At 40.5% G+C, this 24,988-nt stretch overlaps 1 protein-coding gene across 1 annotated transcript in view; it reads right to left on the reverse strand.

Moving 5' to 3' along the window:
* The window catches only part of PTGS1 (prostaglandin-endoperoxide synthase 1), a 944,136-nt gene that overhangs the window by 270,289 nt on the left and 648,859 nt on the right, over positions 1-24,988 (reverse strand). The window lies entirely within an intron of this gene.

Raw genomic sequence — 24,988 nt, forward strand, 5'->3', positions numbered from 1 at the left:
ACAAACACTGGTTTTGGATCTGGATAAATGTTAAGTAGACGTGTATATGTGTGTGTGTGTGTGTGTGTGTGTGTGTGTGTGTGTGTGTGTGTGTGTGTGTGTGTGTGTGTGTGTGTGTGTATACATATATTTGTTTATACTGATAGATTATATATTGTCAAACATGTAGAATGTCGATACCTGTTTGATTGATACTGTATAGTCGACACGCACAAAATTGGCAGTCACTTGGAAGGGGAATATTCACTTTTCCCAGGGATTATGCAATCTCAAAGTTAATATTTATAATTACCATAGGATGGTTTAGACTGTTTTGGTGAAATCCTCAGAGGATGAGCAGTATGTGTCAACTTTCCATGTTTCAACCTTTTTACATCAACATTACAGATGTCAACATTGTGCATGTTCAGCGACCTATAATAGATCCATATATCTACATCTATATATATATATATATATATATATATATATATATATATATATATATATATATAAATATATATATATATATATATATATATATATATATATATATATATATATGTATATAAACATCGCTTTCTCTCTCTCTGTATATATATATATATATATATATATATATATATATATATATATGCATCCATACATATACATGCACACATGCACATAAATATATTATAGGATTACATCAGCAAATGTGAAAAGAAAATTGTAAATCTGTCATACACACAAATTCCCAAATGGGCAGACACTGCCCATACAGCACACGTAACACTGAACACAGCCATTACATGAGTACCCCCACCTACTAACAGACAAAAAAATGTTTTCTTCCCTGCACCCCCGACATCCCTTGAACATACATATACCAAGTTGATAGTACCACAAACACAAAGAAGTGAGAAATCCTAAAGAATGGAATCAGTGCAGGCCCACACTCACCACCACAAGTGATTTTTCTACCTGAAAGTATCACTTAATATCCTGTGTATTTCTAACCTTTTTCTATTGAAATCTAAGCTAAGCAAAAACAAACTCTACTACCTTCACATATGCTTATATTCAGCACAACTGTTGACACTCAAGCATTTGCCCACATGAACAGCTGACATTCTCTGCATTTGATATTTGTTGCACCTCTAAAAATCTGTTGATATTTTGAACATTTGAAATTTTTTTACTGCATACATTTCTTTATTTAAGTTTATTTTCTAAGGTAAGTGACCATATTCTAGCCTAGCACTGGCTGTGGAAACAATTGTTACAAAAATACAGTATGTACATAGTTTTGAAAACAAATGCTATAATCAAGTAAATGAATGGGGCAACAGGGTGGAAGGAGGGGAGTAAATGAGAAGGTAACAGGGCATAGGAAGAGAGGAGCAATTCTGAAGTATATGTATGTAATAGTTTAGACACCTACACGAAGCGGGAGAGAATGTGTAGAGATACACATTTACACACACACACACACACACACACACACACACACACACACACACACACACACACACACACACACACACACACACACACACACACACACACACACACACACACACACACACACACACGCAACTGTTTATTTACACAAGGAGCAGAAATTTCAGAACATTGATCAAGGCTAATGGATGCACTCACAAACAGGTGGAATAGTATAATTCAATGTTTTGAGAAGCTACAGGGTTTGTTCCTGCAAAATGGAGAAAAGCTGCAGTTATTCCCCTCCACAAAGGTGGCCTAGCAACAGACCCAGAGAATTACAGACCCATAAGCCTGACCAGCCTCATCTTTGAGGTCACGGAACGTATCATTATGGACCTCATAAATAAAGACATAGGTGACCTCCAAACCCTGGATTCTACTCAGGTTGGCTTCATGAAAGGCAGATTCTGCCTGTTAAACCTGGTGGATTTCTTTGAAAGTTATGACCAAGGCCATTGTTGACAGTAAATCTATGCACACAGCATACCTTGACTTGGCAAATGCTTTCAACACAATCCCACATGGCATTACAGATAAACTTAGCAAACTTAATGTAAAGCCCTTCATTGTAAGATGGGTTGTCAATTGGCTCACAAACCAGATACACACTATCAATGTGGGTGACTCCACATCAACCAGCAGACCTGTCACGAGTGGGGTCCCACAGGGGTCAGTGTTGGGCCCCCTACTGTTTGGTATATACGTCTCAGACATTCAAGTCAAAACTAAAGGGTTGTGGGTGACCAAGTTTGCAGATGACTGCAAACTAGGTGCAATAATTGAATCCCCAAATGATGTCAGTATACTTCAGGAGGGTCTCACACAGACCCACCACTTGTGTATTAGACACGGTCTCAAAATGAATGCAAAGAAATACATCATTGTTCCCTTCAGCACAAACAATGTCCCTTCACACTATCAAATCAACAACAATACCCTAAGTACAGATGAACTGGTAAGGGACCTGGGATCACAGGTTGACTGCAACCTTAACTTCGATGACCAAGTGTCTACTTTTTTAAGGAAAGCTTTCCACATAGCTCACTTGATTAGTAAAGGTATTACCTCAACAGCAAAAGAAGTTATAAGCCCCCTATACTCAGCACTTATCTGGCCCATAATTGAGTAGAATGCCCCATTCAGTATGTAGTGTACTACAGCAATTAGAGAGACCTCAGAGGTTTCTAATAAAGATAGACTTTTTAAGACTGGGAGCTGCCTAAGTGTGAAAGATGCTTCACTTCATTGAAGGCAGTGAAAATAAAATCTGAAAAAAAAATCATAGCTAGCTACAGATCCACTACTCTTTCCATTTCTGCAGTGCAAAATTGCCATAATTCTGTATCTCACTTTTTACATACTTTGTGAATCATTTTGAAAATAATCCATTCTCTTGAATAAACAATATCAGTCTTTCATGTTTCAGTTTAAATTCACGTGTACTCATCTATTGCTGTATAAATCTTGATCAACACAAGGTTATTTAAGTTTTCGAATTTTGCCTTTGTAATTATAAGCTTTCAGCTTTCAGGTTTTCTTTTTTTCTAAGTTTGAGCCCCATATTTCTGTTGTATTTTTTAATATTATATCCCATTTATTGTTCACGTTTGCCTTTATTTCCTTATTTTCTGTGTTCTGGAGTCTTCTTTGAATCAGAATATGGATATGATCATAGATTTATTTACTTTTTATCCCACTGAATTGGGATTTGAGGAAGTTGACAGATATGCACAGAGTCTGACAAGTGAAGACCTATGAATGCAGTCAGTTTGGAGCAAATGCTTACCTCCCTCATAGCAGGAAAATAACTAATCTAGCCATACTCAGATTTTTTTCATATCGTCTGACAGGCATGAAGCCACATCTCTGAACCTCTCAACAGAAGAAATTTGGACAAAGACCAAAAATAGGGACAGATTTTAAATATTACTCATAAACTTAGAAAGTTGCTAGTATATAAATCATTCCTTTTTCTGAACGATCAAATGTATGTCATTATTTAGTGACTTCAATCTAAATATTTTGCCAGAAACCATGAATTTTAAGAGGAAAAGACCAAAAACATGATGTAAAAATCTGGACAGTTGAGAGGCACGCATGAAGCATCCATCCATCCACAACCCTTTTTTCCTATTTTCCACATGGGGTCAGGGTGTCACTTGAAATGTGATAATAATCTAGAGCCAAGGTTTACACAGATAAGTGGTTAGCCCTGTCTCAGTAGGCATGAAGCCATGAAGCATTTTTTTAAATTTGTTTTCCTTACTTATCCATTAGTTTCTGTAGCTATTTCAAAACTCCAAAGTTACATAACATCATGGGGAAGGCAATTTGCTGTACATGTTGCAGTTTTCCTTAAAGATCAGTAGCATTTTCACTATTAGCTACAGCCCTCTTTAATATGTTATAATAATAATATTTTATTTTTATTTGCTTTTATTATTTTATATTGTTGATCCTGCTATTCATTTATAAAGGATTATGATCAAGCCTACGATCATGACCAACTTATGTGTTTGAGATATGAATGTCAAGAATTTTTTTTGAGAGTGCATCGAATGTGGCTGCTCATCTCTGTGCATATTGACAAGGCTGTAGGAGACTAGCCGAATAGGAAGGTGAGAGTGCCAGTGTTACTTATCCTAGAAAATGGTAATTTCCTTGGAGTGTGGTGTAACTTCAAAAGAGATTAACTGCATTTATGGGGATTAATGGGACAGCCAAACACAGGGAAATTGTGGGATAAGTACAGCCATCACAGAAAACAGCCTAAGTTTTTGAAGTTTTTACAAATTCCAACTGATGAGTAACATGCTTACAATATTGTGGCAGCAAGAGACTCATATCAAATATAACTGGCCAACTTAAGCATGCCAAGTAAAATTCAATGGCAAAACACCATCTAAACAACAATATGAGAGAAGTTTTTAGCAAAATGCTTACAATAGCCTTCAGACATTTATAGCAATTTCCAGACTACAAAAAAGTGACTGCAGGTCAGGCCCAGCCACGGTGATGCAGTGGGATCCCATATGCAGAACAGACTAGTGCAGCTACGATGCATGAGAGCAGTAAATACTCATCAGGAAAGTGACAGCCTGCTGCTGTCATTACAGAAAACCTCAGACTAGTGAGACTACTAACAAAACACACCAAGGAGGCAGTAACTAACAGCAAAATCCATTTACTGGTGCTTCTAGTACCTCAGCAAATACCCTTCAAGGAATGATACAAGCCACCAACATGCTCTATTTTATTACCAAGCTGTTCCAATCAGATACCCCCACTTAAATCAATTAAAACTAATTACCAAATAAATCAGCATTTTCCCACCCATAAGAAACACTCAGTATTATAGCAACTATTACACAATTACTTATTTCTTATTGTAATAAATCACACTTTAAGCATTCAAACTGACTTATAAATTCATATTCCTAGGTTTTAAAGTATTATAATTCAAAATAAATATTATTTCCATCCTAAAAAGACTAGCCATAAAATCTCCACCTCTAGCAAGAAAAGGTCTAGCCAAAATACTGAAGAAAAAGCTAGCATCAGAACCCCCATGAACCCTAACAAAATGTTCCGCAACAGGACTATCCAAGTTCTTATTCCTGATGTGACCCAAATGCTCAAGAATCCTAACCTTAACCATACGTTTAGTTTGACCTATATATCATTTCATAGAAGTGCAACCACATCCCACAATATAAGCCACCCCACAAGTAGGGCAAGAAAATTTCTGTAAAGAACAAAACAATTTTCCATTAATTTTTCTGCCTGAAATATTCACAATCCTGGAACACACCTTACATCGACCACATGGGAAGGACCCCACAACTGCTGTGTTCCTCATTACCCTCTTACAATTTAATAATTCTTTCAAATTCAAATATCTTGTAAAAGAAAACATAACTTCAGCTGGAAATCATTGCTTCAACTGCTCATCACAACAAACAATTGGCCATAAATCATTAACCAGCCTCCTCAAAATATGGGAGAAAGGAGAAAATTTAGTAACAAAAAATATCTCCTTTCCATGTCTTACCTCCATCAAATTGTGGCTCAAATTATGTCTCCTAGGAAAACCAGATCTTCTAATACTACCCATACCCAACACTTCATCCTCTGCTTTTCTCAAGCTATTCAAAGAACAACCTCTTTCCAATAAATTCTGTCCCACCTTCCTAAACTTTCCACCTACCAACCTACTGTCAGAAGTGTTATTAAAAAATCCTTTTAAATTCTCCCAAAGGCAATGTCTCCATCAAATGAGATGGATGCATACTACTTGCCTGTAGAAAATTATTAACAGAAGTAGATTTAGTATGGGGCCTATGTTCAACCGTCTGATTTTCCCCAACATATAACTTCCACATCCAAAAATTGAATATCCATTTTATTCACCTTAAAGGTGAATTCCAATCCAAATTCATTATGGTTCAGTTGTTCCATGAACCCCGCAAATTCCACAGGTTCACCCCTACACACAAAAATTAAATCATCTATATAACGTTTAAACAAAATAATCTTCTCAATAAAAAAATCAGTAGAGTAAATAAACCTATTCTCAAAAAAAGGCATGAAAATAATTGCATAGCTGTGGGCAAAAGAAACCCCCATTGCTGTGCCTTCTTTCTGTAAATAATACTGACTATTAAACCTAAAATAACTGTGTGTTAAACAAAACTCTAATAGTTTCACCAAATAGGCAGTACGTGGTCCTTCCCCCAACACCCACATCCTTTTTTTCATGCTTATGTTTTTTTAGTGAGACTAGTATTCAGTAAATAGTACAGGCACAACTGGAGACATGACTTACCAGAAAAGTAAAACAGCTCGAGTGCTACTCCCCCAGGCAATGCTGTATATGTATGTATGTATGTATGTATGTATGCATGCATGCATGCTATGTGTAATGCATTTCATGGTTACTTTCTTTGCATGCTTATGATTAAGCTGCATCAGAACAGATTTAGTAAAGCAAACAGATGGAGTCCCCTACCTCATAAGCAAGTGTAAGTAGCTGTCTTTCCTCTGAATACTTAGCCATGATCTGTCAGTGACAGGAAAAACTGCCACAAATTCTGCAAGCTAGGAAGGTTACCTTCTAAAAAATAAGCATAAACTTTGTTGTCAGTCAAGGGCCACAAGTTTACTATGTTATTCTGGGTTTCCAAAATACTACTACTTTGTAGTCGAAATCCCTTATATTGACGTTACATGATTACTGCAAATTACTAGAAACTGTAGCACAACCGTTTAATGCTATACTGACAAAACAATGTTTAGATCAGTGGGTTCTTCTGACACTGCTGTTAATAGCCTTACTGACTTCTTTGCCTTTTAACAACACTTTCTGATAAGAATTAACCAGAAAATGAATTCTTATCAGATGCTATGACATAGCAAGCTCAGAAAGGCTATAAGATGCTTTTTTTCATCTCAGTACCAATTACTAAGTGCCTGTTCTACATAATGCAAATTGATGTAACTGAAACTTATTATTCTGGGTTATTACTAAACAGACAACAAAAATGGAAAAAAAAAACAGATATCACATCCAGTGCATGATATAAAGACAAACACTGAACAGAATCATACTTTATGACAATAAATTTATGATTAGTGTTCTTGCATTTTAGTAGGTGAAGAAATAACTTATCCAAAACAGCCAGGCAATGACCAATTTTAATTCCTTAAAGCCGTGGTGGTGCAGCGGTAGCATTGTTGCCTCACAGCAAGAGGTTCTCCCGTTTGATTCTCGGCTGGAGCGCCTTCTGTGTGGAGTCTGCATGTCCTTCCCACAGTCGAGTGGCATTCGAAAGACATGCATAGAATGGGCGTGCCTTTGTTGAAGGATGGGTGTCGAGCTGGCACCACGGCACCCGTAAAAAAATCTACTGCCAATCATTAGAGGACTGCAGTTCCGCTGTGGCGACCCCTAACCCCTAAAAGCTGAAAGAAAAACATTGCTACAGCAAAGGACAGTTTGTCTTGTGCATTCTTGAACTCCCTATGGTATCTAACTCAATAAACAACTAAAAGGGGAGTTCTTTGGTATAAAATATTTTCTATATTCTATGACTGGGAACCTCTGCCCTTTTTCTTGAAGTGGGAGCTGGATTACCTTTTACATATAAAAATGCCTATTTTCATTAACTCAATAAGTGTGAGTCATGTGGTTGTGGTCCTTAAGGAGTTTTGTTTAAAGAAATTGTTAAACTAGCACAATATGCAGTTATTTTTGTTAATTTATTTGAGTTACAGATCTCTATCCCTCATCACTCCTTGCAAAAATCTTTAAGGAATGACTGATGTTAGCATCTCAAACTAATAAAAATTCAGGATGTAAGCAGTTATTAAAGCATATGATTTGAAGGTGCACAACGTAATTTAGAATCCTCAGTCATAACTTATGGCAGATCAATTAAAGACGAATATCTTTAAAGGTATCCTGCTCTTGTTGTCAGTTTACTAATCAATAAATTATCATGATTCATATGCCCTTCTCTGCCCCAAATTTGCATCATATTATCACTTTGTTTATTCTCATCTGATTGCTTTTTAATCTATATCTTCAAAGAAATTAAATTGCAAGAAACATACAGTGTACTCTGTTCCTGTCTGCTTTTAAAAGTCTTCATATTACTTCCCTCCTATTTTTTGGACTGCTTTTTTATACCATCCAACACCCTCCTATCCAGTGCCCCAATTCCATTACCAGGTATACCAGCTTCTCTTTCCTCCAGACTTTTCAGACATAGCTGGGGCCAGTGTGGAACCTAAACCCCCATTACTCCCCATCCCATCAATTTTCATGATTTCCACAGGTGAGGTGTGCAGTGGGGATGTGAGATGTACTAATCCACCTCCGCTGCCGCTCAGCAATATCCATCACCTTATTTCCCTCTTTGGATCATGCCCCCTTATCATGATATCCTTAGCCTCCATCAGGGATTACCACAGGAAAGACCCAGATAATCGTCCATTTCTTCCGATTGTTCGGTCAGTTACCCAAGCCACTAACTGAACCCGAATGGCTGGAGTGGAGACAGGACTGTATCCCTCTAGGCCACCAGAGTGGCATTTACTTCATTTCTATTGGTGGTAATCTTTCAATGGATCTTGTTTACCATATGCATTTATTTGCATTATGGATTGGTTTACATTTTCAACAAGTTTGATTAGCAAGATAACCATTTTTTTCCATGATTAAACCTCGGTCTGTCAAAAAAGCCCTGAAAATAAGAAAATAGGTATGAACTGAGAGAGAGGGGGTATGTTTAACAGCAATGGTGGCTCCATGTTCCTTTTATTGACAACTGGTGGGGTTCATGAAGACAAAAATGTACGGAAGGTGCAGAAAAAATATATGTATAGTCCTGTAACAAATGAAATATTAGAGTAGCTTTTTTAGAATAATATGTCATGCCCTAAGCAACTGGTAAATGTACTTAGCCAGTAATCACTCATAGATTGTCCAATGTAAGGTTTAGCTCCATTGGCAAAGGAAACACAGCAGTCTGTGCTGTTTCCAGTCTGTTCATTTCAGTTGTGGCCCGCTGGATAAGTCTGGTGTGTTTACTTAGCCAGTAATTGCAGGTATAGGTTCATAGGTTTATAGGTAGGTACCAGGCTATCTGCCCTGGGGCCTATACAAGCCCAGCCAAAAAGGTACCCTGGCTTTTGCCACCCAAGAAAATAATTTTCCTGTGCCACTGTTGAGCAGAGCCACAGAGGTGATCCCCGGAGTGAATTTCTTATTTCCCATCCAATCATCAAGATTTTTCTTGAAGAGTGCTAATGAGGAGCTTTGTTGATATAGATAGGTAGTTTATTCCAGAGTATGGAAAGTCTCTGGGACAGGAATCTATCCCTCTGGCATGTTCTGTTTATTGTGGTGACAAGGTTTAGTTAGTCAAATAGTCCAAGCAAATCTTTCAGAACCATACATCTGGCTTTCCTTGATTTATAAATTGAGGAACGCCATTTGTATATACATGCAGATAAGTTCATCCTTATTTTCTAAAGCTCTGCTGCTCATAACCAGGCCACTGATGCTCAGAATACATCCTTCCCTTAGCTCCACCAACAGAAAAAGGTAAACAAACTGGTGCAGGTTTTTTATTTACCTAAAAAGAGCCTCTGACACTTTAAGTTACTTACAAGATATAAATCAGCTACTTACTTGGAATTCTTATAACAGCATGTCACAAGACAGCAAATTATTTGAACAACAGAGCCTTTAAGCAGTCATAAATTCACAAGGCAACCACTGTAGATGCACATACATTCATCCACAACCACTTTTTCACATTTTTACACATGTGACTAGGGTGACAATCATTTAAAGCCAAGGTTCCCACCCCTTGTTGTAGCTGTTCTCCCATACCACACACTAACTTATACACACTCACACCTACGGCCAATTTAGAGTGTCCAATCCATTTAGGGCATGTCTGGAATGCGGGAGGAAACCAGAGCACCCTGAAAATGTGCACTAAAATGTAATTATAGTGAGAGATAGTTAGCAATTACTGATAACACATTCCCATTTCTCATACTACTTAAAGGGGAAATAGGTATGTCATTCTCTTAACTTTTTTTTCTATTACTATTTTTGGAACTTGATCACTTTACATCACAAAGCAAATGTTCACCACAAAAAAAATAAATAAATTCAAATACTGGACACTAAGACAATGCTAATATTTAATGAATACAGTTGTATTCATTAAAAATTAACACCGTACAGGTACCCAGTCTCTGACTCTGATTTTTATTTGTTTTTAACATATCTGAGGCAGAAGTTAAAGCACCTGCACTGCAGACCTTGCATCACCACACTTTTAGGTGTAATAATGTACAAAAAAGTGATTTTTATACGTACTTATTTTTAAGACAGCCAAACTGTTTTTTGCATTTTTTTTCAGGTCCACCTGGGGTTGGGAATCCTACCAGGGTAGTACAGAAAAGTACAGTTTTGTACCTACCATAAATGTAGATGTTTGAGTGTAGACACTGTTGCAGTCATTACACTTGGGTTATCCTGCCATCAGGCAGTTCCTCAGTCGGCCTGAGTTCCAAAGTCTTGGTCCGGCGTCGGTTGCTGTCACCTCCTCCCTGACGTCAGTGCGGCAGGGGTATAAAAGATGCAGCTGACACCATTTGCTTCAGTTTTTCTTGCCCCAGATATCAGGTGCCCCCAAATAGGTAGGCAATTTATATTGCTAATAAAATATACATAAGAAAAGCAAACAACAACTTTCAGTTACCAGCAAATACTCCCCATAGATAATAAAGGGTAGAAGACATGGGTAAGTACTAGCAAGTAAGAGGGGAAGGAGGGAGGATAACCTGGACTGCAGCAGTGTATACACTCGAACATCTACATTTATGGTAGGTACAAAACTGTACTATGTTCATCGTGTTACACTGCTGCAGTCATTACACTTGGGTAGAATCCCAAAGCTGAGGTAGGGAGGCTGGTTCTATAAGGCATTAGGGGTGGCTCTTAGGCCCTGAAGCACTGCAGCGGAAAAGCCAGCTCTGGATTTAGAGTAAAGAGGCAGATGGTAATGCTTGGTGAAGGTATGCACAGAACTCCATGTTGCTGCTTCCAAAATATCCTTGGTAGGTACTCCTCTGAGGTAGGCAGTTAAGTGGCTGTTGCCATAGTGGAGTGAGATCTAATGCTGCTAGGTACAGGTTTCCCATGGTGTATATAGCAAAAACGTATACAATGTCCTATCCATTTTGAAATAGCCTGTTTAGAAATGGCTTTTCCCTGTGCTCCCGCAGCATATCCTACCAATAATTGCTCAGATTTTCTGAAAGCTTTGGTTTTGTCCAAGTAGAAGCGTAACTGCCTATGAATGTCCAAAGATCGCAGTAGTGTCTCCCCTTTATTCTGTGGTTTTGGATAAAAAGTTGGCAAGTGAATAGTTTGGTTTAGAGCCACACTTGATACCACCTTTGGCATAAATGTAGGGTTAGTTCTTAAAGACACCCTGTCCTGGTGGAAAGGTTCCACTGCCATTAGTGCCTGTAATTCTGAAACTCTTCGTGCTGATGTTATTGCCATGAGCAGAGCAGTTTTCCAAGAGATATATTTTAATTCTGCTGTGCTAGCTGGCTCAAAAGGAGGTAAAGTAAATTTTTTCAAAACAAAGTTGAGGTCCCAAGTTGGAGTAGGTGCTCTACGGGGCGGTCTTATGTTTTTAGCCTCTCTGAGGTACTGTTTTAGCAAAGGATTAAAGAAAATTGGTGGATCCATGCTGTAATGAGCAGAGATGGCAGAGGCGTGGATCTTGATTGATGAAAAGGAGAGGCCTTTGTCCAGCATCTTAGTTAAATACTGTAGTATCTGAGGAATGTTTAGGACAACGTGGTCAAGGCTGTGAGCCTGGTTCCAGGCACAGAATCTCTTCCATTTATCCCAATAGGCTTTCCTGGTACTAGGCCTTCTGGCCTCCAGAATGACATCCATAACAGCTTTGGAGAGAGGCATTGCTTGCTTTACTAAGGAATCTTCCATGCAGCTAGGTTTAAGGTCTTTAGCTGGCTGTGGAGTATCTGATTGTTGTGCTGAGTCAGCAGATGTGGGATTTGAGGCAAAATCCAGGGTGGTCCTTGTGCTAAATTCTTTAAGATAGGGTACCAGTGTTGTCATGGCCAATCTGGTGCAATCAGGATCATCTTTGTCTCTTCTTGTTTGGCTTTTATGAGTACCTTTGGAAGGAGAGGTAGTGGTGGGAAAGCGTATACTTGTAGGTTTTTCCAGCGGAAGGAGAGTGCATCCACTTTCCATGCTTCTGAATGGTAACTCCTTGTGCAGAATTTCTGTAGCTGGTAGTTCATTGAGGATGCAAACAGATCTATGTCTGGGCTCCACCATTTCTGTGTTATCATTCTGAATATTTGTGGATTCAATTCCCATTCGTGGGGATCCATGATGTTTCTTCTTAAGTCATCTGCCAGTGTGTTTTTCTCTCCTGGCAGGAATTGTGCTTGCAGATGAACTTGATAGTTTAGAGCTGTGTTCCACAAGTCATGGCTTGTCTGCAGAGGGGGTAGGAGTGAGTGCCCCCTTGCTTGTTTATGTACCACATAACTGTGGTGTTGTCTGTCTTTAGTAGTAGTTGTCCTGGATGCAGCAGGTCCTTGAAAGCTATAAGGGCATTTTGTACAGCTAGCATCGCTTTTTGATTGATGTAAAGATGCCTTTGTTCTGCGGGCTACTTGCCCTGAATACATTTTCCTGCCATGTGTGCTCCCCAGGCATAATCCGATGCATCTGTTGTCAGTGTTTGCCTGGCTGTGGGTTGAGTAAAAGGCTGTCCCTTGTTGAGGTGACAAGCTTGAGCCCACCACTGAAACTCCTGTTGAAGGCAAGGAATTTGTGGTATAACTGTTTCCAAACTTTGACAGTGTTGAGATCATACACTCTTATGTACCATTGCAGTTTCCTCATATGCAGTCTGGCATCTGGAATTAGTAGTATGCAAGATGCCATGTAACCCAAGGCCTGCAGATTTTTTCTTGCAGGGAGTTGGGTTTTTGTTGACATCGATTGAAAGTATTGAGTCAATTGTCCTTGCTTGTCTGGCATGAGATAAGCCATCTGGGCTGTTGTGTTCAAGCTGGCACCCAGGAATATTATCTCTTGTGAGGGCACTGGTTTTGATTTCTTTTCGTTTACTGTGTACCCCAGGTAACTTAATACATTTTTACAAACGCCAGATGCTTTAGAAGAATGTCCTTGCTCTCTGCTTGAATCAGGCAGTCGTCCAGGTACGGATACATTTGAATTCGAATTTGAATTCCTTTCTGTCTGCAAAATGCAATTACTGGTGCTAAGCACTTTGTGAAGACCCTGGGTGCAGTAGATAAGCCAAAGGGCAGTGCAGAGAATTGATAGTGCATTGAACCAGCTATGAATCCGAGGTATCTTCTGCAATTTTATCTGATAGGGATATGCAGGTATGCCTCCTTGAGGTCCAAGGTCACGAGCCAAGCTTTCTTGCCCAGCATGGGAAGAAGTTGCTGTAGTGTCAACATTTTGAATTTCGGAACATCCAGGTAAGTGTTTAGAGAAGAAAGATCCAGAATGGGCCTCCAGGCTTTGTCTTTTCTGGGCACCAGAAAGAGTCTTGAGTAAAATCCTTGTCCTTGTTCCTGTGGTGGTACCTTTTGAACAGCTCTCATGTCGATGAGTGCTGTAATTTGTTTTTGAGCCTCTGCCCACTGATTTTGTGGCAGATTTGGCATTCCTTTTAACCTTGGCAGAGTGTGAAAGTGGAACCTGTAACCTTGAGATACAATGTTGAGAACCCATTTGTCTTTGGTGATCATTTGCCAATTGTGATAGAAAAGTGCCAGTTTTCCTCCCACGGGGGCTGCCAAGAGAGAGCTGTTTGGCAGCTGTAGTGGGAAGTCACTGGGGCTGGTTTTTATATGGTTGGGGCCTGTCTTCCCCTTCTTTCTGGCCTGGTGCACCCCATTGTCGAGGCCTGTAAGGACCTTGTGGTTGACCTCTACCTCTTGGATGTCTGTATCTGCCCCTTTGAGGTCTGTCTGTAACTGGAAAGGACCAATTCTTTGTTGGCCAATTTCTGCTAAAGCGAGGAGGCTGAACCTGTAAGAAATCATTCACCATTTGCATAGATTTTGCCTTATCCTCCATTTTCTTTAATACCTCTTCTGTCTTAACTCCAAGTAACACATCCTGCTGCAAAGGTGCATCCAATAATTTTGCTTTAACATGATCTGGTAACGTATGTTCTTTCAACCAAGCATGCCTTCTAATGACAGAGCCTGTAACTGCTGCTCTACAGGAGGCCTCTAAAGAATCAAAAGCACATTGCAAAGTATGTTTTCCCACTTGTTCAGCAGCATGCAATAAATCCTGTATTTCTTTAATATTAGGAGGATCTGAATCTGGAAGCATTTTTTGTTTCAACTGAGACATCAGAAATTGCTGATATTTTAACATATGAAATTGGCAATTTAAGGCTCTCATTTCTAAAGTTGCAGACGTATATACTTTCTTTCCCCATCTGTCTAATGCTCTGGCATCTCTGTCTGAGGGAACTGGATTCTTTGCTGATGAGGCCTTAACTCCTTTGGGTCCCTGAGAAATAGTTTCAGGGTCAGCAACTGGACTTTTATACAGAAATTTGTGTGAGTCAGGGACTCTGTAGTATCTGTCAGGTTTAACTGGGGCTGGAGGTAAGGAATCAGGATTTAAGCTGGATTCAGTATACACATCATCCACAATGTCTAACACTGGAAGAATAGCTAGGGGTCTGTGCTGAGGTAATAAAAGGAAGTCTCTGAGCCTTTTCTTGGATTCTGAGTAATCCTGGCCTTCCCAATGGAAATGCTCCCTCATGGCATGTAAGGTTTCCCAGAAAGAGTAGTCCTCAGGCGAAGAGGGTGATGGAATTGATTCCTCAGCATCAGAATCCTCATAAGGGGGTAAAGAATATCCTAGGTCTGAGGATGAATCTGAGGAAATGGACACCTGGTTGGATGAATCATAGTCTGCATCCTGTCCAGGCCTTTTATCAGGAGGGGGATGTGAACCCCTGATCAGAGTGATTAGGCCTTTGGCCATTTTGAGCATTTGTTTCTTAGGCATAGAGGCCTGTCCTGGAGAATGCTGTTTCTTTGTTTTAAAGGAGTCTTAAACTTAGCAGAGGGTTTAATGCTTAACTGAATAGGTCTGAAGACACCCTCTGAAACTGCGGGTTGCTCAGCTACTCCAGATCCCTCTGTAGGGTTAGTCTCGATAGGTTGAAAAACTTGTGCGTCCGAAGGCCCAGCCATCTCCACGTGGGAGTTGAAGGTGACCTGTGGTTCTTCAGAAGCGGTCGTCAGGGGCTGCGAAGGCACCTCGCAGAAAACAGGAGAACCGGTGACTGGCCTAGAAGAGGCTTTGTCATCAGTTTTGGGCCTCGGATGCCTGTCCTTATCTTTGCGCTTTTTATGTATATGGGTCATCGGAAGTTCCAACGGCATGGTGTAATTGAATTTTCTGCCGAAATAATGTCGGGCAAAATCAAACCAACGTTTAATAGTGCGCTTGTTAAACCTAGCACAAAACCGACAACCAGTGACGTCATGGTCTGGGCCTAGGCATGGGATACAATAGGAATGGAAATCCTTATGAGGTATTGCTTCCCACAAGAAATACAATTATTAACTTTTACTGACAACGGTCTGAGGCAAGAAAAAGTTTCCCCAATGGGGTACTTAGCTTTGTAGAAGACTTTGGTTCTGGATTCGGAATGAAAATCTCAGGAGTCAGCCGACCGGCACTTGCGAACTGCTTTTGCTTCAGGCACCGCGTGGCAAGAAAGACTGGAGAAAATGGCGTTGGCTGCATCTTTTATACTCCTGCCGCACTGACGTCAGGGTGGAGGCAACAGCAACCGATGCCGGACCAAGATTTTGGAACTCAGGCCGACTGGGGAACCGCCTCATGGCAGGATAACCCAAGTGTAATGATTGCAGCAGTGTAACACGATGAACATCAACTCTTTGCTCAAGTAAGACTTTTTACAGCACATTATCTTAAACTACTGAGTATTTTCAAGTCTGTCCACAGAATATTGCCTGTTTTGGTCCATTTTAGTTATCTGATTTAAAAGTCCATATCTCCAAAACAGTTCAACATTTACTCTTGAAACTTTCAAGGAATATTACTGACACAAGTATCTACAAAGCACTACTGGACAAAATAAAGAAGCATAGGCATCTTGAGTTTTATTAAAAAACACATTTTTAATGCCATTTTAAAGCTTCAATGTATAAACATATGAAAACACTCATTTTAGGTCTGAAATCATACCAACATTATGTATTTGTTTTTGGTAGCTTTTGCTTATTTTAATCTGAACAGAACTGAAAGTTATGCCATTTGTTTTCAGCTGTTTTGTAAAAGTTTCATTCTTTCACTTTACAGAGATAATTCTTGCTTGAATTCTACCCTAACCTCATGAGTATCTCTCTTTACTATTTCAAGATATTCTTTTGAAATTTTCCAGAAAAGACTCCTTGATAATCCCACTTTCATTTTGTTTTGCACAGCCCAATAGCTTTTACAAAAAAATATGAAAGATATATGGGTATGCCTCTCAGAATTTTTAAAATATCTGTATTTTGCTAAAACATGCAATAATTACAGAAAATACTACTTTTCCACAGAAAACAGTACTATTTTGGTTCTCATTTCATATAAACACCCCAGTAGCATGATTCTGATTCATACTAAGTTTATCAGCTTGAATAAAATGCAAAATATATTTTTTTATGAAACAAATGCTTTCTGAAAACTTCTAAAAGTTGGATTCACTAGTTTTAAGTCAAAGAGAGATAGTACTCTACCTTTGACTGTGAAGGAATAACATAAATATAATGAACCCATTGCACATTGACAAATACTCCCTCCATTGATCTTGCAACTGCCATCTGCTTCAAACATGACCTGCCACCCCAAAAGTGATGCACACATTTTCAATACTCCTGATGTCTCCTTGAGAAGAGAACAAAATAGAAACTGTAATATATTTCCCTTTGCTCTTATAGGACATCCCACCCTCATATCCATTGCTATAATATTTAAATTAAAAAAATATGAGTGTATTGTGCTGTGAGTAGTGTGTAATGTTACCAGTGTCTAAAGATCTACCTGGTTTTCTGCCAGAAAAAGCAAAACAATGTCTGTCCCCGCACCCCAGCAAACCATAGCAATAGTCACTTTAACATGATTAGCCTCAGTGCCTGCCAGGTACCTTCTTCCACTGACTGCCACTCAATCTTACATATTCAAAAACGTGGAATACTGACAGTGTGAAACAAAGGAACATAATGTGGAACACAGGAACACTTTAACTTCAGTTAGGAAGCTCTCATCATAATTAATAACAAGTTTGTTCATACCTACTAATAGGATGCTTTGATAAAGTAATATAACACAATATTATTTACCATGGCTATTTGTTAAAAGAAATTACAACGACGACAATTGTGACAAACCTTTTTGAAGTGGTACCATTTGGAATATGGAATCTTTCAAAATGAGGAACATTCCCATAATCAGGCACACTTCAGAGCTCTGTTTCCCAACCAGACAGCCACTTTTGGTAATCAAGTCTGATTGCTAAAAGTGATAAGAAATTGCCATGAAACTGTATATAGATGGAGGGAACTCAGAATGATACTGCAAGGAACCACACCTAGCAAGTGTTCCTAATTTTGCAGAATGTCTCTAGTTTTGCCTCATTTTTTTCCCTGTCCTTGACTTTCTGGTAAATCATCGGGGATTTCAGAAAAGGCAATAATTCCAGACATGGGTAACTACAGCAGAGCTAGTAAGGGAGACAGTTAGAAAGGTGCTTGGTATCATATTGGGACAGAGGAAGGACGACAAGGAGACATGGTGGTGGAATGTGGAAGTACAGAAGAGTATACAGGCAAAGAGGCTGGCAAAGAAGAAGTGGGATTGTCAGAGAGATGAAGAAAGTAGACAGGAGTATAAGGAGATGAGGTGAATGGCAGAGAGAGGTGGTGAAGGCTAAGGATAAGGCATATGAAGAGTCGTTTGAAAAGTTGGACACTTAGGAGGGAGAAAAGGACCTGTACCGATTGGCTAGATAGAGGGACCGAGCTAGGAAAGATGTGCAGCAGGTAAAGGTGATAAAGGATAATGAGGGAAACATACTCACAAGCAAGGAGAGTGTGTTGAGCAGATGGAAAGAGTACTTTGAGGGGTTGATTAATGAAGAGAATGAGAGGGAGAGAAGGTTGGATGATGTAGGGATAGTGAATCATGAAGTACAATGGATTAGCAAGGAGGAAGTAAGGATAGCTATGAAGAGAATGAAGAATGGAAAGGCTGTTGGCCCAGATGACATACCTGTGGAAGCATGGAGGTGTTTAGGTGAAATGGCAGTGGAGTTTTTAACCAGATTGTTTAATGAAATCTTAGAAAGTGAGAGGATGCCTGAGGAATGGAGAAAAAGTGTTTTGGTACCGATTTTTAAGAATAAGGGTGATGCGCAGAGCTGTAGTAACTACAGAGGGATTAAATTGATCAGTCACAGCATGAAGTTATGGGAAAGAGTAGTGGAAGCTTGGTTAAGAAGGGACGTGATGATTAGTGAACAGCAGTATGGTTTCATGCTGGGAAAGAGCACTGCAGATACAATGTTTGTTCTGAGAGTGTTGATGGAGAAGTACAGAGAATGTCAGAAGGAGTTGCATTGTGTTTTTGTTGACTTAGAGAAAGCATATGACAGGGTGCCTAGAGAGGAGTTGTAGTATTGTATGAGGAAGTCAGGCGTGTAACAGAAGTATGTAAGAGTTGTACAGGAGATGTACGAGGGTAGTGTGACAGCGGTGAGGTCTGCAGTGGGAGTGATGGATGTGTTTAAGGTAGAGGTGGGGTTACATTAAGGATCAGCTCTGAGCCCTTTCTTATTTGCAATGGTGATGGACAGGTTGACAGACGAGATCAGACAAGAGTCCCCGTGGACTATGCTGTTTGCAGATGACACTGTGATCTGTAGTGAGAGTAGGGAACAGGTGGAGGAGACCTTGGAGAGATGGAGATATGCTCTAGAGAGAAGAGGAATGAAGGTCAGCAGGACTAAGACAGAATATATGTGTGTGAATGAGAGGGAGGATAGAAGAATGGTGAGGATGCAAGGGGTAGAGGTGGCGAAGGTGGATGAGTTTAAATACTTGGGGTCAATAGTTCAGAGTAACGGTGAGTATGGAAGAGAGGTGAAGAAGAGAGTACAGGCAGGATGGAGTGAGTGGAGAAGAGTGTCAGGAGTGATTTGTGACAGACGAGTACCTGTAAGAGTGAAAGGGAAGGTCTACAGGAGGGTAGTGAGACCAGCTATGTTATATGGGTTGGAGACAGTGGCATTGACAAAAAGGCAGGAGTCTGAGCTGGATGTGGCAGAGTTAAAGATGTTAAGATTTGCACTGGATGTGACAAGGGTGGACAGGATTAGGAATAAGTATATTAGAGGGTCAGCCCAGGTTGGAAGGTTTGGAGACAAAGCCAGAGAGGTGAGAAGGATGAAGCTACCAGGTAACAGGAAAAGAGGAAGGCCTAAGATGAGGTTTATGGATGTGGTAAGAGAAGACATGCAGGCGGTTGGTGTGACAGAGCAAGATGCAGAGGACAGGGGGAAATGGAAACAGGTGATCCGCTGTGGCGGGAACAGCCGAAAGAAGATGATGATGATGAGAGTGTGATTCTTCGTACTGTTTAGACAATGCATATTGATGCAAAAGCTGTTAACTTGTTTAAATGAATTAGGGGAACATTTAAAATTGTTCCTGATTTGAGGCTCTTGCCCCCCCCCCCCCCCCCATTAGGTTTGGCCATGTCCAGAATTCTTGAGGAAAACAGCTGAGAGGTTTGTAGAAGGGAACTATTTTCAAACAATATGTCTCAACTGTCACTGATTTTACTTCATGTTTTTTGCTCTATGAAATGCTTTACTGTTAAATCATTGAGTATTACAGAGAAGTCAATAATACCAGATGGTACAGTTTAATTTCTGTTACACTTCAGAAAATATTGTTTGCTAATGTAGTCCATCACCAGTATGAACAGCAGTGGGCTCAGAGCTAAACCCTGGTGTACAACCACCCCCACTGGGAACCTCTCTGTGAGGCCGAACATTGTTCGTACTTGAGTCATTGGGTCCTTCTATATAGCCTGCACTAATTCTGCCAATGTTTCTGGGACTTCAAACCAGCGCAATACTGCCTAGATCAGCTTTCTTGGGAACTTGTCATATGCTTTCTTCAAGTGTAGGAATTCCAAGTGGGACTCTCTCCTCATCTCTAGCTTCTTCTCAAGTATCTGTCTCACTGCAAGCATCGGTCAACTGTGCTGATCTGAATTTGAACTGCTCATCTCCCATTTTGCATTCTACTGCTCTGCATATCCATTTATCAATTACCCTCTCCAGGACTTCCATACAATGTGATAGGTTCAGCAGAAACAAATCTGCATTAATACATTCAAATATGTAGAATATGTCTAGCTAATCTGAGCTATGTTGCTAGCCTTAAAAAAAAAAAAAAAAAAAAAAAAAAAATGTCAGTGCAATACAATCAAAGAAACAGGAGCTGTAAAATGAGTGGTATCAGGACAGATACTGCTGTTGTAAATTCACTTTACAATACAGAAACTGTTGATATATATATATATATATATATATTGTGTGTGTGTGTGTGTGTGGGTATATATACCAAGTAATACTTTACCAAATAATCAACAGGAGCAAAATGCAATATATGTAGCAACAGGCAAGAATATTTTGGATGCTTACCTACTACCTAAACAGCTGTGCTGCTCTCCTACGGCCAGGTGGCTTGGAAATGCTGCCTGTAGTTCAGCAACTACCTTAGATGTGGAGCTGGTGTGGATATGTTATGAAGGTTAAGTGCTGCAGAGAAGTTGAGACAGGGGGAATGGTATCTTCCTCTACTCCTTACAGCAAAAGGAGATCATTGGAAATACTCTGTTATTCTGCTGCCATTGACAGATTAAACACTTTTGCTGACAATGAATGGTAGCTGTTGTCACAGTCTGCAGTGTTTTGAATGGGTCTAGGCAGGGACTATGGACAGATTGTGGGAAGGCAGGAAGCAGGGACATAAAGCAAGAAGGCAGGAAGTATTGACAGAATGCAGGAAGACAGGAAGCATGGACAGATTGTAGGATGGCAGGAAGCATGGACAGATTGTAGGATGGCAGGAAGCATGGACAGAATGCAGGAAGACAGGAAGCATGGACAGATTGCGGGAAGGCAGAAAGCATGGACAGATTGTAGGATGGCAGGAAGCATGGACAGATTGTAGGATGGCAGGAAGCATGGACAGATTGTAGGATGGCAGGAAGCATGGACAGATTGTAGGATGGCAGGAAGCATGGACAGATTGTGGGAAGGCAGAAAAAGTACAGTTGTGTACACTTACCATAAATGTAGATGTTCGAGTGTATTCACTGTTTCAGTCATTACATTTGAGTTATCTGCTTGCAGTAGCCCTCAGTCGGCCTGATTAACAAAGTCTTGGGTCCTACGTCGGTTGCTGTCTCTTCTTCCATGACATTGTCAGGGGTATAAAACATGCAGCCGACGTCATTACATCAGATTTTCTTGCCCCAGATGTCTGTTGCCCCCCTAATGGGAGGCAATTAAATCTATAAATATACAAGGTTATACCTCAAACAAAAAAGCAAATACACCAAAAAGCTTTTAAGCATTGAAAAGGAGAGAAGAGGTATAGGCAAAAAATGTCAGGGGGCTGGAGGGAGGGTAACCAGGACTGCAACAGTGAATACACTCGAACATCTACATTTATGGTAAGTGTATACAACTGTACTATGTTCTTTGTGTTTCACTGTTGCAGTCATTATATTTGGGTAGATTCCCAAAGCTAAGGATGGGAGGAGGAATGTAGATAGCATTAGGACCAGCTATAAGGCCCTGCAAAACTGCAGTGGCAAAGCCAGCTCTGGATTTAGAGAAAATTGGCAAATGGTAATGCTTGGTGAAAGTATTTACAGAACTCCAGGTAGCAGCTCCTAGGATGTCCCTGGTAGGTACGCCTCTGAGAAAGGCTGTAGAGGTAGATGCAGCCCTGGTTGAGTGAGGTCTGATCCCCTGGGAGATAGGTTTTACATGGTGCTTATAGCAGAAATGAATGCAATGGCCTATCCATTTAGAAATGGTTTGCTTGGAAATAGCCTTCCCCTCTACCCCTGCAGCAAATGCCACCAGCAGTTGTTCAGATTTCCTTTGAGGTTTAGTCCTGTCCAAGTAGAATCTAAGTTGTCTGTGCACATCTAAGGAATGCAGTATTCATTCCCCTTTGTTCTGTGGATTGGGAAAGAACGTTGGAAAATGAATGGATTGATTAAGAGCCACACTGGATACCACCTTGGGCATGAAGGATGGATTGGTTCTGAGGGACACCCTGTCCACATGAAAGATGATGAAAGTCTTCACTGCCATAAGGGCCTGTAACTCAGATACCCTTCTAGCTGAAGTGATTGCTAAAAGGAAAGTTGTTTTCCAAGAAAGAAATTTTAAGTCCGCAGTAGCAGCTGGCTCAAAAGGAGGTAGAGTGAGTTTCTCCAAAACAAAGTTAAGGTCCAGGGCTGGGGTTGGAGCTCTCCTGGGTGGTCTCAAATTTTTGGCTCCTCTGAGGAACTGCTTGAGTAGTGGATTTGAGAAGAGGGGAGGTTCTGTGTTATAATGAGCTGAAATGGCTGAGTCATGGATTTTAATGGAGGAAAAAGACAGGCCCTTGTGAAGCATCTCAGTTAAGTATTGTAAAATCTGAGATAAATTGAGTGCTGCTGTGCTCATCCCTTGAGACTGGTTCCAGGCACAGAATCTTTTCCATTTTTTAGCATAAGATTTTCTAGTACTAGGCCTCCTTGCCTCTAAAATGATATCCATCACTGGTTTACTGAGGGATGGTAAAGGAGAGATTTGGTAATTAGCCAGGCTGCAAGGTTCAGTGTTAGAAGCTGAGGGTGCAGAATCTGGTTCTCCTGCTGGGACAACAAGGAAGGAGTCTGAAGCAGGTGCCATGGGGAAAACCATGACACACTGCACAGGAGGGGGTACCAGTGTTGGCGTGGCCAGTCTGGAGCAATCAAAATCATCCTTGGTTTGTCCTGTTTGATTTTTAGTAGTAATTTGGAGAGCAGAGGCAGAGGGGGGAAGGCATAGACTGATAGATTTTTCCAGCTGAAGGACAGAGCATCCACTTTTCAGGCTTGTTTGTGGGGAGTCCTTGTGCAAAATTTGTCTAATTGGTAGTTCTGGGGAGAGGCAAACAGGTCTACATCTGGGCTCCCCCATTTGCTTGTCAACATGTTGAAAATCCTTGGTTCCAGTTTCCATTCATGTGGGTCCATGAAGTTTCTGCTTAGTCCGTCTGCCAGTGTATTTAATTTTCCTTGCAGGAATTGAGCTTGTTGGTGCACTTGGTAGCTCAAGGCTGTGTTCCATAATGTCATGGCTAGTCTGCAGAGGGGATAAGAATGTGTACCCCCCCCCTGCTTGTTTATGTACCACATAACAGTGGCGTTGTCCGTCTTTACCATTAGTTGTCCTGGAAGAATGTGGTCCTTGAAGGCTGTCAGAGCATTCTGTACAGCTAACATTTCTTTTTGATTGATATGCAGGTGCATTTGACTTGGGTTCCATTTGCCCTGAATGCATTTCCCTGCCAGGTGAGCCCTCCATGCATAGTATGATGTATCTGTTGCTAGGGTTTGGGTGGCAGGGGGTTGTGTGAAAGGTAGCCCCTTGTTTTGGTGGCAGGCCTCTGCCCACCAAAGGAACTCTGGGCGTAGGTAAGAATCATTGCTTCTTGATCATGGGAATGTTGACTCCATAGGCTTTTTAGATACCACTGTCGTTTCCTCATATGCAGTCTTGCATATGGAATTAGAAGAATGCAGGAAGCCATGAACCCCAAGGCTTGCAGTATTTGTCTTGCAGATAGCAGGGTTTTTGTGGCCACTTGTTTGAAGTAGGTTGTCAAATGAATTTGTTTCTCTGGTGTGAGGTAAGCCATCTGGGAAGTTGTATTCAAGCTTGCTCCCAGGAATATAATTTGTTGACAGGGTACCAGGTGAGATTTCTGTTTGTTTATGGTGTACCCCAGACAGGTTAGAACCCTTTGTGCAAAGGCCAGATGATTTAAAAGTATGTCCTGGTTTTCTGCCTGAATTAGACAATCATCCAGGTATGGGTATATTTGAATATTTCTTTGCCTGCAAAATGCAATAACTGGAGGTAAGCACTTTGTGAATACACTGGGTGCAGTAGATAAGCTGAAAGGCAGTGCAGAGAACTGATAGTGTGTGTAGCCTGCTTTGAAGGAAAGGTATCTTCTGCAAGATTCCCTGATTGGGATGTGCAGGTATGCTTCTTTTAAATCTAGTGTTGCCAACCAGGCGTCTTTGCCTAGCATAGGAAGCAACTGGTGAAGAGTCAGCATCTTGAATTTTGGAATCTCCAAAAAGGTGTTTAGAGTAGACAAGTCCAGGATAGGATGCCATGAATTGTCTTTTCTGGGTACCATGAAAAGTCCCGAATAGAAACCTTCTCCCTTTTCCTCTTCTGGTACCAATTGAATAGCCTCCATGCTTAAGAGAGAAAGTACTTGTTTTTGGGCCTCTGCCCACTGATTTGGGGGTAGGTCCGGCCACCCGTTTGGTGTTGGCAATGTGTGGAAGTGAAATCTATATCCCTGGGACACTATATTTAAAACCCATTTGTCCTGGGTAATGCATTCCCAATTCTTTGCATGAAGAGCAATCTTTCCCCCGAAAGGGGCAGTCAGTTGATAAGTGCTTGGAAATTTTAAAAGAAGTCATTGAGACAGTTTACCAGAGGGGGGAGTAAAACAATGTTTTATACCCCTGACGACCTGACGTCATGGAAGAAGGGACAGCAATCGA

The sequence above is a fragment of the Protopterus annectens genome, chromosome 16.part0 (assembly GCF_019279795.1).
Source record: "Protopterus annectens isolate FY-2018-M chromosome 16.part0, PAN1.0, whole genome shotgun sequence".
In the NCBI taxonomy this organism is placed as follows: Eukaryota; Metazoa; Chordata; order Ceratodontiformes; family Protopteridae; genus Protopterus; species Protopterus annectens.